This window comes from Symphalangus syndactylus, chromosome 1, assembly GCF_028878055.3.
Source record: "Symphalangus syndactylus isolate Jambi chromosome 1, NHGRI_mSymSyn1-v2.1_pri, whole genome shotgun sequence".
NCBI lineage: Eukaryota > Metazoa > Chordata > Mammalia > Primates > Hylobatidae > Symphalangus > Symphalangus syndactylus.
In genome coordinates this window covers 128,813,641-128,827,863 of record NC_072423.2, presented here as the reverse complement: position 1 = coordinate 128,827,863, position 14,223 = coordinate 128,813,641, and the positions used below count along the sequence as shown (strand labels likewise).

At 41.7% G+C, this 14,223-nt stretch overlaps 1 pseudogene; it reads left to right on the top strand.

The window, feature by feature from the left end:
• Positions 1-5,499: 5,499 nt before the first annotated feature.
• Positions 5,500-6,420, top strand: LOC129489193 (small ribosomal subunit protein uS2B-like; annotated as a pseudogene).
• The last annotated feature ends 7,803 nt before the right edge of the window (positions 6,421-14,223 follow it).

Sequence of the window (14,223 nt, the reverse complement as noted above, 5' to 3'; positions counted from 1 at the left end):
GAAAGAAATTCCAACACCTGCTACCACATAGATGAACTTCGGAGATACTATGTTAAGTGAACTAAGCCGGATACAAAAGGATAAATACTGTATAACTCCACTTATATGAGGTACATAGAGTAGCCAAATTCATGGAGACATAAAGTACAGTGGTAGTTCCAGGGACGTGGGGGAGGGGAGGATGGGAGTTGTTTAATGAGTACAGAGTTTCATTCTAGGAAGATGAACAAGTTTTGAAGGTAGATGGTGGTGATGGCTGTGTAACAGTGTTCAGGTGCTTAATGCCACTGAACTATACACTTAAAAATGATTAAAATGGCAAGTTTTATGTATATTTTACCACATTTAAAAGATACTTTGCTTACATTTTCTCTTAATACTTTATAATTGCATTGTGTACTTTTCAGAACCATTCTGGCTATGAAAGCATCAGCAATTCCTATTCACACTTCAAGTTTACCCATTGGTGGTGACAGGTTGGTGGTTGGGTGCCCGGTGAGTTAGAAATGAGGACAGACCTTGAGAGATGGAGTCAGGTGTGCTCGTCAGGCTCTTTTGATGACAAGGAACATGGATTTTCTTAGACTACCTGTCCCACTTACTATCACTGTATAACAAACTACCCTAAAACTTTGTTGATTAAGCAAAACCATTTTATTATATGTCACAACTACATGGATGCTGCATGATTTTTTTTTACCTACCCTTGGAAGACACATAGTGTTACATCCACTGCATTCTGTTGACTATAGTAATGTCAGCTCAGGTTCAAGGGGAAAGGAATCATAGGCCCCCTCCTGATGGGGGAGTGGCAAGGTCACATTGAGGAGAGCATGTGGGATGGAGATAGTGTTGTAACCATCTTTGAAAAATAGAATCTCCTCCACTGCTAAGAAAATGAGGATTTATTATAAAAATACAGAAGACTTGAATTAGGAAAGCCCTGGAATGGACCAGTTGCTCTGTCTCTGACCTCTGCATGTCTGCTTTGCCCTCTCTCTACTCAGTTTCTCTTGGTCTTGTTTGATTTCCCTCAGCCTCTGCTCCTCCCCAGCACGCTGGCCTTTGACCTGCTATGGCCTCTCCAGCCTTTGTCAAGCTTCCTCGAATGTGTTAGTTCAAATTCCGGCGAGAGGCTCTGACTGGCTCATCTCATATGTCTCAGCAACACTTGGTCCAATCAAACGGAGGAGCTGACACAGGCTGGGAGTAAAGGGAATGAGGAGCTGGGTGGCTCTCAGATCACCCTGCACTGATTCTCACACCTGGCTGCATATTCGGATCACCTGCGCAGCTTTAAAAACATACCCACGGCCTGGGTCCCACACTTAGAGATTCTGATTCAATTGATCTGGGATTAGAGACTAAGTGTGCATGTTGTTTTAGATGCATGGTACCCATGCTTCTCCCGAAACCAGGGAACTTTGCTGCTGGCTGTGATACACAGCCAGCAGGTGTGGACAGCAAGCTAGCCCAGGGAGTATCACTTACCAGACAGGGAAAGAAAAACAGGCTTTTCTTGTTTTTCAGCCTGTGTTGTTGCTTTTGTTGTTTTTTTCACAAATCTCAAAGAATTTGTGAGCTGGAAGAGACCTTAGAGACAATCTAATACAACACATTCATTTCCAGGTATGGAATAGGGCGACCAATTTGTCCTGGTTTAGCTGGGACTACCCCAAGTTTAGCACTGGAAGTACTGCCACATCCCAGGGAAATCCCTCAGTCCCAGGCAAACCGAAAAGGCTGTACCTTGTATAGAAACTCCAACCCATTAGCAGTCACTCCTTGTCCTCCTTGTCCCCAGCTGCTGGCAACCATGTATCCACTTTCTGTCTGTACGGATTTGCACACTCTGGATAGTTCATATAAATGGAATCCCACAATATGTGGCCTTTTGTTTCTGGCTTATTTCACTTAGCATGTTTTTAAGGTTCATACATGAAGTAGCAGGTGCACATACTTCATTTCTCTTTATGGCTAAATAACACTCCCTTATATGGCTTTACCACATTCATCTGTTGATGGACATTTGGGTCATTTCCACTTTTGGGCTATTGTAAATAATAGCTCCTGTGAACATCTGTATGCAGGTTTTTGTGTGGACATATGTCTTTAGTTTTCTTGGGTATACACCTAAGAGTGGGATTGCTGGGTCATATGGTAACTCTATGTTTAACATTTTGAAGAACTGCCAGACTTTATTAAATAAAGTGTGTGTATCATTTTATGTTTGTACCAGCACAAATATGAAGGTTCTAATTCCTCCGTAGCCTCACTAGCACCTGCTATTATCTACCTTTTGATTCTAGCCATCCTGTTAGGTGTGAAGTAGTATCTCATTGTGGTTTTGATTTGCATTTCCCTGATGATTAATAATGTCGAACATCTTTTCATGTGCTTATTGGCCATTTGTGTATCTTTTTAAAGAAATGTGTATTCAGATCCTTTGCTCATCTAAAAGCTGGGTTATTTATCTTTTTATTACTGAATTGTAAGAGTTCTTACATATTCTAGATATAAGCCCCTCGTCAGTTACATGATTTACAAATATTTTCTTCCATTGAGCTTTCTTTTCATTTTCTGGAAGATGTCCTTGAAGCATAATAGTTTTTAATTTTGATGAAGTCCTATTTATCTATTTTTCTTTTGTTGCTTGTGCTGTTGGTGTTATAGCTAAGAAACCATTGCCTAATCCAAGATCATGAAGATTTAAGCCTATGCATTCTTTTAAGAGTTTTATAGTTTAGCTCTCACATTTATTTAGGTCTTTGCTCCCTTTTGATGAAGTTTTGTATATGGCATGAAGTAGGAGTTCAATTTCATTCTTTTGCATATGGCTATCCAGTTGTTTCACCACCATTTTTGAAGATACTTCCTTCTCCACTGAATGGTCTTGGCACCCTTTTAGAAAACAAGTTGACCTTAGATGTATAAATTTCTGTCAGGACTCTCACTTCTATTCCATTGACCTATGTATCTATCCTTACACCAGTACCATACTGTCTGGACTACTATAGATTTGTAGTAAGTTGTCAAATAGAGGAATGTGAGTCCTCCAACTTAATTCTTCCTTTTTAAGATGGTTGGGTTATTCTGGATACCTTGAATTTCCATATGATTTTTTTTTAGTTTTTCTCATTACTGTTGGGTTTATTTTATTTTTTAATTATTTAATTTTTAATTGACAAAGAAAAATAGTATATATTTATCATGTACAACTTGTCTGAAATACGTACATTACAAAATGGCTCAGTTGAGCTAATTAACAAATCCATATGATTTTCAAGATCAGTTTGTCGATTGCTGCAAAAAAAAAAATCCAGGTGGGATTTTGATAAGGACTGCATTGAAACTGTAGATCACTCTAGAGAGTATTCCCATCCGAACAATATTAAGTCTTTCAATCCATGGACATGGGATGTCTTTTCATCTATTTATTGATTTCTTTCAGCAGTGTTTTGTAATTTGAGTGTACTAGTCTTATACTTCTTATGTTAAACTTATTCCCAAGTATGTTACTCTTTTTGATACTATTACAAATGGAAATGGAATTTTTAGATTAATTTCATTTTCAGATTGTTTACTGCCAGCATATAGAAATACAATAGATTTTTGTATATTGATTTTACATCCTTGCTGAACTTGTTTATTAGTTCTAGTAAGTTTTAGTGGATACTTCATAACTTTATATATATAAGACCTATGTCTGCCAATAGGTAACATATAGTTTATTTCTTCCTTCCAAATCTAGATGCTTTTTATTTTATTTTCTTTCCTAATTAATTCATCAGTTAGTTGAATGTTGAGTAGAAGTGATGAGCACAGATATTCTTATCTTGTTCCTGATTTTAGGAAAAAAGCATTTGTCTTCCACCATTATATATGATATTACCTATGAGTTTTCTTTTTGTAGATGCCCTTTATCAGGCTTAAGAAGTTCCCTTCTAGTCCTGGTTAGTTGAATGTTTTCATCATAAAAGTATGTTCAATTTTGTCAAATGCTTTTCCTGTGTCTACTGAGATGACCATGTGGCTTTTTTCCTTTTTTCTATTCATGTGGTATATTACATGATTTATTTTCATATATTGCCAACCTTGTATTCCTGGGATAAATCCCACTTGGTCAGGGTGTGTAATTCTTCTATCTCACTGGTATTTTGTTAAAGGTTTTTGACTACATTTATAAGGGACATTGATCTGGCATTTTCTTTTATTGAGTTGTCTCTGGTGTCAGGGATAATATTGGCATCATAGAATGAGTTGGGAAATGTTCCCTCCTCTTCTATTTTCTGAAAGAGTTTGTGAAAAAATTGGTATTCATTCTTTTTCAAATGTTTGATAGAATTCACCGAGTGAAGCCATCTGAATCTGGGGCTTTCTTTGTGAGTAGTTATTTGTTTGCTAATTCAATCTCTTTACTTGCTGTAATTCTCTACATAGCATTCATCTTGAATGCTTACACAATACTGTGTCAGGTACAGTGCTAGTTCTTAAATTTCTTTTGGGAGGTTTGGACACTAAGAAGAGGGAAAGGGGCTAGATGCATTCATTCATGCGGGTGTTCTTTCAAAACACTTATTGAGTACCCCTGGCTGTGTTCTGTGCTCAGCCCTGAAACTACTAAGACAAACACGGCAGCCACAGGATGAAGGAGTGAACAAGCTGATTTCAGATCAGAGTCTGGGTGGCCACCTGCTGAGTGTGAGAGGAGACGCAGCAGTGCTCATTGGTGTTGGAGTCATTCTTAGCTCCAAACAAACGGTGATGCCTCAGAGTCCTCTGGCACTTTGTAGGTTATAAAGTGCTTTCACTTATAAAATCTCATCACAGTTGATCCTTAGAGGCAATTCAGCAAAGTTCATTATCCCTCTTTGCAAAAGATGAGAAAACCAATGTTCTGAGGTCAGTATGAATTCAAACTTTTAGGAAATGCTTCTCCCTTACTAGCCCCATGTAAGGCCCTAGGAGATAAAGATATGACAAGGTTCTTGCCTTCAAGGAGCTGTCAGTCTGAGACAGAAAGAGACAAGAAGTCAGAGAGACATAACAATCTATGATGGTCATCTCACAGGGTGAAATGGAGGCAAAGTGGAAGGGGTTCAGAAATGGTTTTGCCGTGAATGTGACCCTTAAAATGTGGCTGTGAGCAACCTGGACATTACACCAGGAAATAACAAAAGTCATTCAGAACTGGGATGAGTATATGTCCTAGTTTCCCCAGGATAATACGTTTGCTTCTGTTGTCACAGTTTAAGTATCAGTAGCACCCTTTTTTCCTCTCAAAATACATGTTTGATATATGCATGCTTTCAAAGTATTTACCTAAAAAATTGTTGTAATTATGAAGGAAAAAAATAGTAACTTTACAGTAGAGAAATCTGGCAGATGCTTAATCCAGTAACAAAGATTAATATCTTCCCAGATGGTACCAATGAACATCATGTGCCTCCTGTTAAGATGTGCTGAGAGCTTTCTGCCCTACCCACAGAGGGGCCATACGGCATTGTTCTGGATTCCAGTCGTAACTTAAAAGGAAACTTTCACAATGTCCAGAGCCCTTGATGTCCTACAGATGAAGGAGGAGGATGTCCTTAAGTTCCTTGCAGCAGGAACCCACTTAGGTGGCACTATTCTTGACTTCCAGATGGAACAGTGCATCTATAAAAGGAAGTGATGGCATCTACATCCTAAATCTGAAGAGGACCTGGGAGAAGCTTCTGCTGGCAGCTCATGCCATTGTTGCCATTGAAAACCCTGCTGATGCCCGTGTCATATCCTCCAGGAATACTGGCCAGAGGGCCATGTTGAAGTTTGCTGCTGCCACTGGAACCACTCCAAATGCTGGCCGCTTCACCCCTGGAACCGTCACCAACCAGATCCAGGCAGCTTTCTGGGAGCCACGGCTTCTTATGGTTACTGATCCCAGGGCTGACCACCAGCCTCTCATGGAGGCATCTTATGTTAACCTACCTACCATTGCTCTGTAACACAGATTCTCCTCTGTGCTATGTGGACATTGCCATCCCATGCAACAACAAGGGAGCTCACTCAGCGGGTGTGATGTGATGGATGCTGGCTCGGGAAGTTCTGCGCGTGCGTGGCACCATTTCCCGTGAACACCCGCAGGAGGTCATACCTGATCTCTGCTTCTACAGAGATCCTGAAGAGATTGAAAAAGAAGAGCTGGCTTCTGCTGAAAAGGCAGTGACCAAGGAGGAATTTCAGGGTGAATGGACTGCTCCAGCTCCTGAGTTCACTGCTACTCACCCTGAGGTTGCAGACTGGTCTGAAGGTATGCAGGTGCCCTCCGTGCCTATCCAGCAGTCGCGGGAGACTGGTCTACAGCTCCCACTGCTCAGGCCACTGAATGGGTAGGAGCAACCACTGAATGGTGTTAAGCTGTTCTTGCACAGGCTCTTAAGCAACATGGAAATAAGGTTGATGGAAAATAAACATCAGTTTCTAAAAAAAAAAAAAAAAAGAAAGAAAGAAATTGTTCTGAGAAGGGCCGGGAACGGTGGCTCATGTCCATAATCCTAGCATGCTGGGAGGCCAAGGCAGGCAGATCACGTGAGGTCGGGAGTTCAAGACCAGCCTGTCTAACATGGTAAAACCCCATCTTTATTAAAAATACAAAAGTAGGCCGGGCACGGTGGCTCACGCTTGTAATCCCAGCACTTTGGGAGGCCGAGGCGGGCGGATCACGAGGTCAGGAGATCGAGACCACGGTGAAACCCCGTCTCTACTAAAAATACAAAAAATTAGCTGGGCGCGGTGGCGGGCGCCTGTAGTCCCAGCTACTCGGAGAGGCTGAGGCAGGAGAATGGCGTGAACCCGGGAGGCGGAGCTTGCAGTGAGCCGAGATCGCGCCACTGCACTCCAGCCTGGGTGACAGAGCAAGACTCTGTCTCAAAAAAAAAAAAAAAACAAAAAAAACAAAATTAGCTGGCCATGGTGGCGTGTGCCTGTAATCCCAGCTACTCAGGAGGTTGAAGCAGGAGAATTGCTTGAACCCGGGAAGTGGAGTTTGCAGTGAGCCAGGATCGTGCCACTGCACTTTAGCCTGGGCAACAGAGTGAGACTCTGTCTCAAAAAAAAAAAAAAAAAAAGTGCCAAGAGGGACACAACAGCACTTTTGTGATATTGTTGCCAGAAATATACAAACTGAATCTAATCACTAAGAAGTATCAGACAAACCCCAACTAAGGGACATTCCACACAACAATTGAGCCACAAAACATATCAAGGTCATGAGAGACAAGAAGGACTAAGGAACCATTCTAGATTAAAGGACACTAAAGAGAAACAACAACTAAATGCAACACATGGTACAAGATTATATCCTGAATGGAAAAAAAGTACATCAGCAGGCCGTGTGAAATCTGAACACTGTAGGTTAAATAACGGCACTGCTATCAATGCAGAATGTCCTTAGGTTTAGGAAATACACATAGAAGTATTTAGGGTTTTTTCAAAGTCCCACAGTTTGGATGATAAATGGTGATGGTGTGGTCTCCCTTTCCAGAACCCAGTGAGAACCTAGCCCTCTCCACTCCCAGGCTGTGGACCTGTCACCATCATCCACCTCAGATGGCCACTCAACTCCTCACCGCTGAGAGGGCATTCAGATGAGCCAGGGGCTGGTATGCCCTGGGACACACAGGACCCCTTGTCAGCACCATGCCAACCTGTCCATCCACAATGTGTCTCTGTTCCTCCGGCACCTTAATTCCCTGATAAGGTCTCAGTCAAGCTTTTCCTGATAGTCAGAAGTAAGAGTCTCAAACAAAAGAAAAAAACAAACAGGAGAAAAGTTGGCCTTTTTGTGGTCATTTCCGCTTTCTTGTTGGGTGGGCCAAGGCCTCCTCAGACCTGATTCTCTGAATATGTCCTATGTGGTCTGTAGGCTAAATGGTTAGTAGAGAAACTGTGTTTTTCTTCCAACTACATCCTTTCACCTGAATTACAGGTCTCTTAAAATCAGGTAATCCTCTAGGGCCAGAATACGAGATGCAGACATCTTGGGCAAGCTAATAATTTGGCATTCCCTTAAACTGATGTTCCTTAAATATTTATTTATGGGGAGCAGAAAGAACTGGTTTTCTGTTCCTACATAGATACAGTTTGATTCACTGAATATGCCTCTGCTGGCCAGAGCAGAGTCAGTGGACTTCAAATAAAAGGCAAAAAAATTTCCCCTGGATCTGAAGTCCTAATTCTTTCTCCAGCTTTTATTTTATTTTATTTTATTTCTCTCTTTCTTTCTCTTTCCTTCTTTCTTTCTCTTTCTTTTTCTCTTTCTTTCCTTCTTTCTTTTTCTTTCTTCTTTCTTCCTTTTTTTTTTTTTTTTTAAAGAGACAGAGTCTTGCTCTGCTGCCCAGGCTGATCTTGAACTCCTGGCATTAAGCCACCCTCCTACTTCAGCCTCCTGAGTAGCTGGGACTACAAATGCATGCCAGTTTTCTTTGGGATTTTCTGAACCAGACAAATATTTTTAACATCAGTTACAGAATCAAGTTCTTTTATGATTCAGTTTATCACTTACTATCATCTCTGCCTGGGCTGTACCTCACTTTTATATGTATTTTATTTTATTGGATTTTCCCCCTTCATCTCTGTTCTGTGTTTCTTTTTTTCTTTTGCTATTTTTTTTAAGAAAGGGTCTCACTCTGTCGCTCAGGCTGGAGTGCAGTGATGCGATCTTGGCTCACTGCAACCTCTGCCTCCCGGCTTCCCAAGTACCTGGGATTACAGGTGCACACCACCATGCCTGGCTAATTTTTGTACTTTTAGTAGAGGCAAATTTTCACCATGTTGGTCACACTGGTCTTGAACTCCTGGCCTCAGGTGATCAGCCCACCTCAGCCTCCCAAAGTGCTGGGATTACAGGTGTGAGCCACCACGCCCGGTCTGTGTTCTGCATTTCTGTTCCACCCTTCTCCCCATCAGCACTCATTATAATGTGTAGTATTTCCTTAGCTATGACCCTACCTTTGAAAAATACAGAGCACAACTTAGTATATGTATGCATTTTAAGTGCATATAAATGGTAATCCAACTTTAGCTGCATCAGGATGATCTGGAGAAAACACAGATTCCTGGACCAGAGACTGATTCAGCAGGTCTGCATGGGGCTTGAGAGTTAACATTTGTAACAGGTTGCCTGGGGATTCTGAGGCTGTGGACAGTGGACCACACATCAAGCTGCACAATTCTAGATCTCCCTTGATTATAAAATAAATAAAAAATAAAATAAACATGATAATGATAAAAATTATTATCAGGCCGGGCGCGGTGGCTCACGCTTGTAATCCCAGCACTTTGGGAGGCCGAGGCGGGCGGATCACGAGGTCAGGAGATCGAGACCACGGTGAAACCCCGTCTCTACTAAAAATACAAAAAAAAATTAGCCAGGCATGGTGGCGGGCGCCTGTAGTCCCAGCTACTCGGAGAGGCTGAGGCAGGAGAATGGCGTGAACCCGGGAGGCGGAGCTTGCAGTGAGCCAAGATCGCGCCACTGCACTCCAGCCTGGGCGACAGAGCAAGACTCCGTCTCAAAAAAAAAAAAAAAATTATTATCATTCAACATCATGTTTTCAAAGTCTGTCTATATTATTTATGTACCTTGGTTCATTGCTTCCTTCTGGTCCAAGTGTCTGCCTCTCTTCAACAGTGTACTTTTCTACTCCCCTAGTGAGGACACCCTAGGTTGCTTCCAACTCCACTATCACGTAGGACGCTGCAATGAATGTTGTTTTTCATGTGTCCTCATGTACCTAGGAATGAGATTTTCTGGGACATATATCCAGGAGAGGAGAATACTGGGCTGTCAGGTACATATTTGCACATCTAATTTCTCTAAGTATTTCCAGACTGCTTGTTCTCCAGGCCAACAAAACCAAACCCACTCCCACACACCATGGTGCATGAGGGGTCCATAAACTTCCTGGGAGACATAAAGGAGTTTTAATTTTGATAATAAAATAAATCTGTCAGTCCCTGTAACACCAAGATTATAAACAATATTTGGTTTCAGAATTTTACCTCACCAACACTACATGCTGCAAAAATCCTGGGCAGCCAGGTCTGTGCTTATGAGGAATGCCCACACACACAGAGGCACACACACTCAGCCCCATGACACAGCCTGGCTCAGCACAGTCAGGAGCCATGTTTATTTTCCTGTCTTATTTACCCTCATAAATCAGAGGCCTACTTGATATGGCTCCAACTTCTGCTCTGTGAAGCCTCTGGAAGCGGAACTTGCTCCGGGGTTGCTAGAAGACCGTTAACTCCCTGCAGGCTGGACCAGAAGCTTTGTGGCAGTGGCCAGACAACCCATTGTCTGGGATTATCTGATTTCACTCCATAGGGTTGTTTTCCTGTTGTTACCTGATTCTCTCAACAATGAGCATAAAAATAGAATCTTCCTGACTAGCCCAGGGTTTTAAAATTACCAACAAAAGGGTGCAGCAGATGTCTTTTTTGATCTCAGATCATTTTTTAAGGGCTATCCTTTTTGGCACAACCAAAGGTAAATTGAACATTGCATTCAAATAACCCAGTTTTCCTTTCTAGAGGGATAAGGGGAGGATTAGTGGGCATATGGTAATTTGTACAATCCTCCAAACAACAGGTAACTACAACCAGCATGGTTACATTGAAATGCCAGGAACCCTTTGGAAAAAAGTGATCAATTGATTTGGAGAATAGTAAATGTGACTTTAGAAAAGCAGATTTTAAAAATTTCAGAGAAAAGTACATATTCATTCATTCAAGTATTTATTTTATTTTTTTAATTGACAAAAACTGTACATATTCATGGGGTACATAGAGATGTTTCAATACATTCAATGTGCAATTGTCAGATCAGGGTAATTAGCATATCTATCAGCTCAAAGAGTTATTATTCCTTTGTGTTGGGATCATTCGATATCCTCCTTCTAGCTATCTAGCCATTTGAAACAGTATAAAATATTATTGGGTTTTGTGGGGGGTTTTTGTTTGTATAAAATATTATTGGGTTTTGTGGGGGGTTTTTGTTTGTTTTCTTTTCTTTCTTTCTTTCTTTATTTCTTTTTTTTCTTCTGAGACAGAGTCTCACTCTGTTGCCCAGGCTGAAGTGCGATGGCATGATGTTGGGTCACTGCAGCCTCCATCTCCCAGGTTCAAGAGATTCTCGTGTCTCAGCCTCCTGAGTAGCTGGGATTACGGTCACGCACCACCACACCTGGCTAATTTTTCTATTTTTAGTAGAGACGTGGTTTCACCATGTTGGCCAGGCTGGTCTTGACCTCAAGTGATCCGCCTGCCTTGGCCTCCCAAAGTGCTGGGATTTTAGGCATGCGCCACCTCGCCTGGCCTGTATAATATATTATTTTTAACTGTAGTCATCCTATACTGGTATAGAACATTAGAACTTATTCTTCATATCTAGCTGTTCATTCAAGTATTTTATTGAGACTTTTTGAACTAGAATGATATTCTATAGGGTACTGTTTATTGCTCTGTCCTTCACATTTTGAAAAAAATCAACTATTAATTTAAAAGCAAAAACCTTAAAATTCATGCTTATCAACTTTGCAGATGATCCCAAACTAGGAGAAATGGCAAATAAAAGAGATTGCATAATCAATATTTAAATGATTTCAATAGATCAGAATCCTGAGATGTAGCCACAAGATAAAAGAGAAATGACAGCTGTATTTATGCATAAAATAAATACAGCTGCACAGGTACGGGATGACAGGTGCCTGGCGTTGTCCCAGTTTGTATGACACATGGTTTGTTGTGGAAATCAAATAAGATAATACAGTTTTAGGCAGCATGAATAGGACAAAAGAGTGGTGGTCAGGAAAAATCAAAGCAGCACCTGGCACTCTGCATGCCCAGCTCCCCAACACCTGACACTCTGCATGCCCAGCTCCTTCGGGATATGACACACTTCGTGAGGCAGGGAGTGCATCTGTCCTGTGCCCTTCTAGATCCCTGGATGACAAGCAGTGCCTGCCCCCCACATAGGTGCTCAATGCCTAGTTGATGAAAGAATGAAGAAATACCATATTCAGTACAGCACTCCCCTTTCAGAGGGAGCATTTAAAATGAAGATCCATCTTGAGGAGGACAGTCAGAATGGTGTGGGGTTTAGATTCTGGGTACAACTAACTTAGGCAACAGAAAGTTTGGGCTGAACATGTGTAATGAACCTGATAACATCTTAAAATATCCAGAGGGCAGTCATGGGAAGAAGTAGAATTGTGCTTCTTGGTCCAGAGCCCAGAAATGCACTGCTGGATGAGAGACAGGCAGGATTGGCTTTAATGTAATACCCTTCTCACAATGAGCACTGTCTGGCGGTGGAAGATGGACAGCCTCTTACAGCAGTGTCTTCTCTCCCACAGACATGTTCCAGCAGCACCTGATGACTTTGAGGGGATCCTGTTGAGTGAGGAATTTTATGTCCCCCAGAATTATGTTTCTTGGGTTTCCTCAATTATATTAAAAAATAGGAAGAAAGCAAAAAAAATGATCTACAATCCATTTCCGAGGAAACCACCAAAGGTGAAAATAAAAGTATTAAGAAATATTTAGGCTGGGGGCAGTGGCTCATGCCTATAATCCCAGCACTTTGGGAGACTGAGGCAAGCAGATCACTTGAGGTCAGGAGTTCGAGACCAGCCTAGCCAACATGGTGAAACCCCATCTCTACTACAAATACAAAAATTAGCCAGGCGTGGTGGCGCATGTCTGTAATCCCAGCTACTCAGGAGGCTGAGGCAGGATAATTGCTTGAACACAGGAGGTGGAGCCGAGATCGTGCCACTGCACTCCAGCCTGGGTGATAGAGTGAGACTCTGTCTCAAAAAAAAAAAAAAAGAAAAGAAAGAAAAGAAGAAAAGAAAAGAAAAGGGATATTTAAGACATTATACTATTTTTATTTATTTGTTTTTTGGAGATGGGATGTCACTTGTTGCCTTGTCTGGCCTTGAACTCCTAGGCTCAAGGGATTCCCCACACTTCAGCCTCCTGAGTAGCATGTGCCACTGTGCCTGGCTTTTAAAACCTTATGTTAAATTTTACTTGTTGAAGCTTAAATCAGTAGTGAAAATAAAGGCTATCATTTTTTAGCTGGATCCAGATTACAAAAGGTCTTGAACATTTGGCCTCCCAAAATCTAAGTTTTATTCAGGTGGTCTCAAGCAGTTCTTATTTTTTAGGGCCAATGCTGGCATTCAAAATCTGAAGGGCTCCTTTGTTAATTAGCTAGATTCACCATTCTGCAATAGATACGCACTTCAAAACATCATGTTGTACATGATAAAAAAACATACAATGATACCTGTCCATTTAAATAAACAATAATTTCAAACAAAATAAAACAAAAATCTGAAGTGTTCAAAGAAATTGTTCTGAGAAACATATGTGAGTTGACTGCCACCATCAAGGATCATAAAACTTACAACTCTACACCTCTCAGAGCAGAAACTTCCAAGAAGAAATGGATCCCATTTATTGCTAAACCTGCTGGGTTTGTTTCTTCAATCATAAATCTCCACAACTTCCACCTAAACCTCTAGCTATGTTGGCAGAATTGGGTCTGTAAAGTAATGCAAGTCCTCCCTTGGGATGGCAGGCCAGGAGCCCATTTATCCAAGCAGCCACATTCTTTGTCGCCCAGTGGAGGGGAGGGAAGACAGTCTTTATGAGCAATGCCTCCAAGACAGCATGTCTTAAGGTCAGGGTCTCTTGCCTGTGGTGAACAGCTATTAATATGTCTGCTCAGGATAGCACCCCTCCCCTCTTCTGGCTCTACTCCTTACCCTCATCCTTATCCTCTTGTTTAGAGCCATCTGCTTTCAGATCTCATACCCTAAGCCACAGGGATTGGCAGAGGTAGGGCCCCAACCCCAAATAAACCAATAACACTATCCAATCTCGTACCACAGCAATTGGAACAAAGATGCAACCCAAACTGGGCCAAAGGCAAGAAGGGCATCCCTCTCAGATGACGGAGCAGAAGCCGGGAACCTGAGAGTTATTGATGCCAGTGTCTTCCATGCCTGGCAGAAGCTAACTCAAGAGAATGAACATAATACCTGTGTGGCAGATTGTGCTTCCAAAAAATGGCCACAGTAATATTTCCCATCACACATGTTTTCCAGAACCTGGCCACTCCCGAACAAGAGGTGGAGTCTATGGCTGTCCCCATCCCTTGAAAAAACT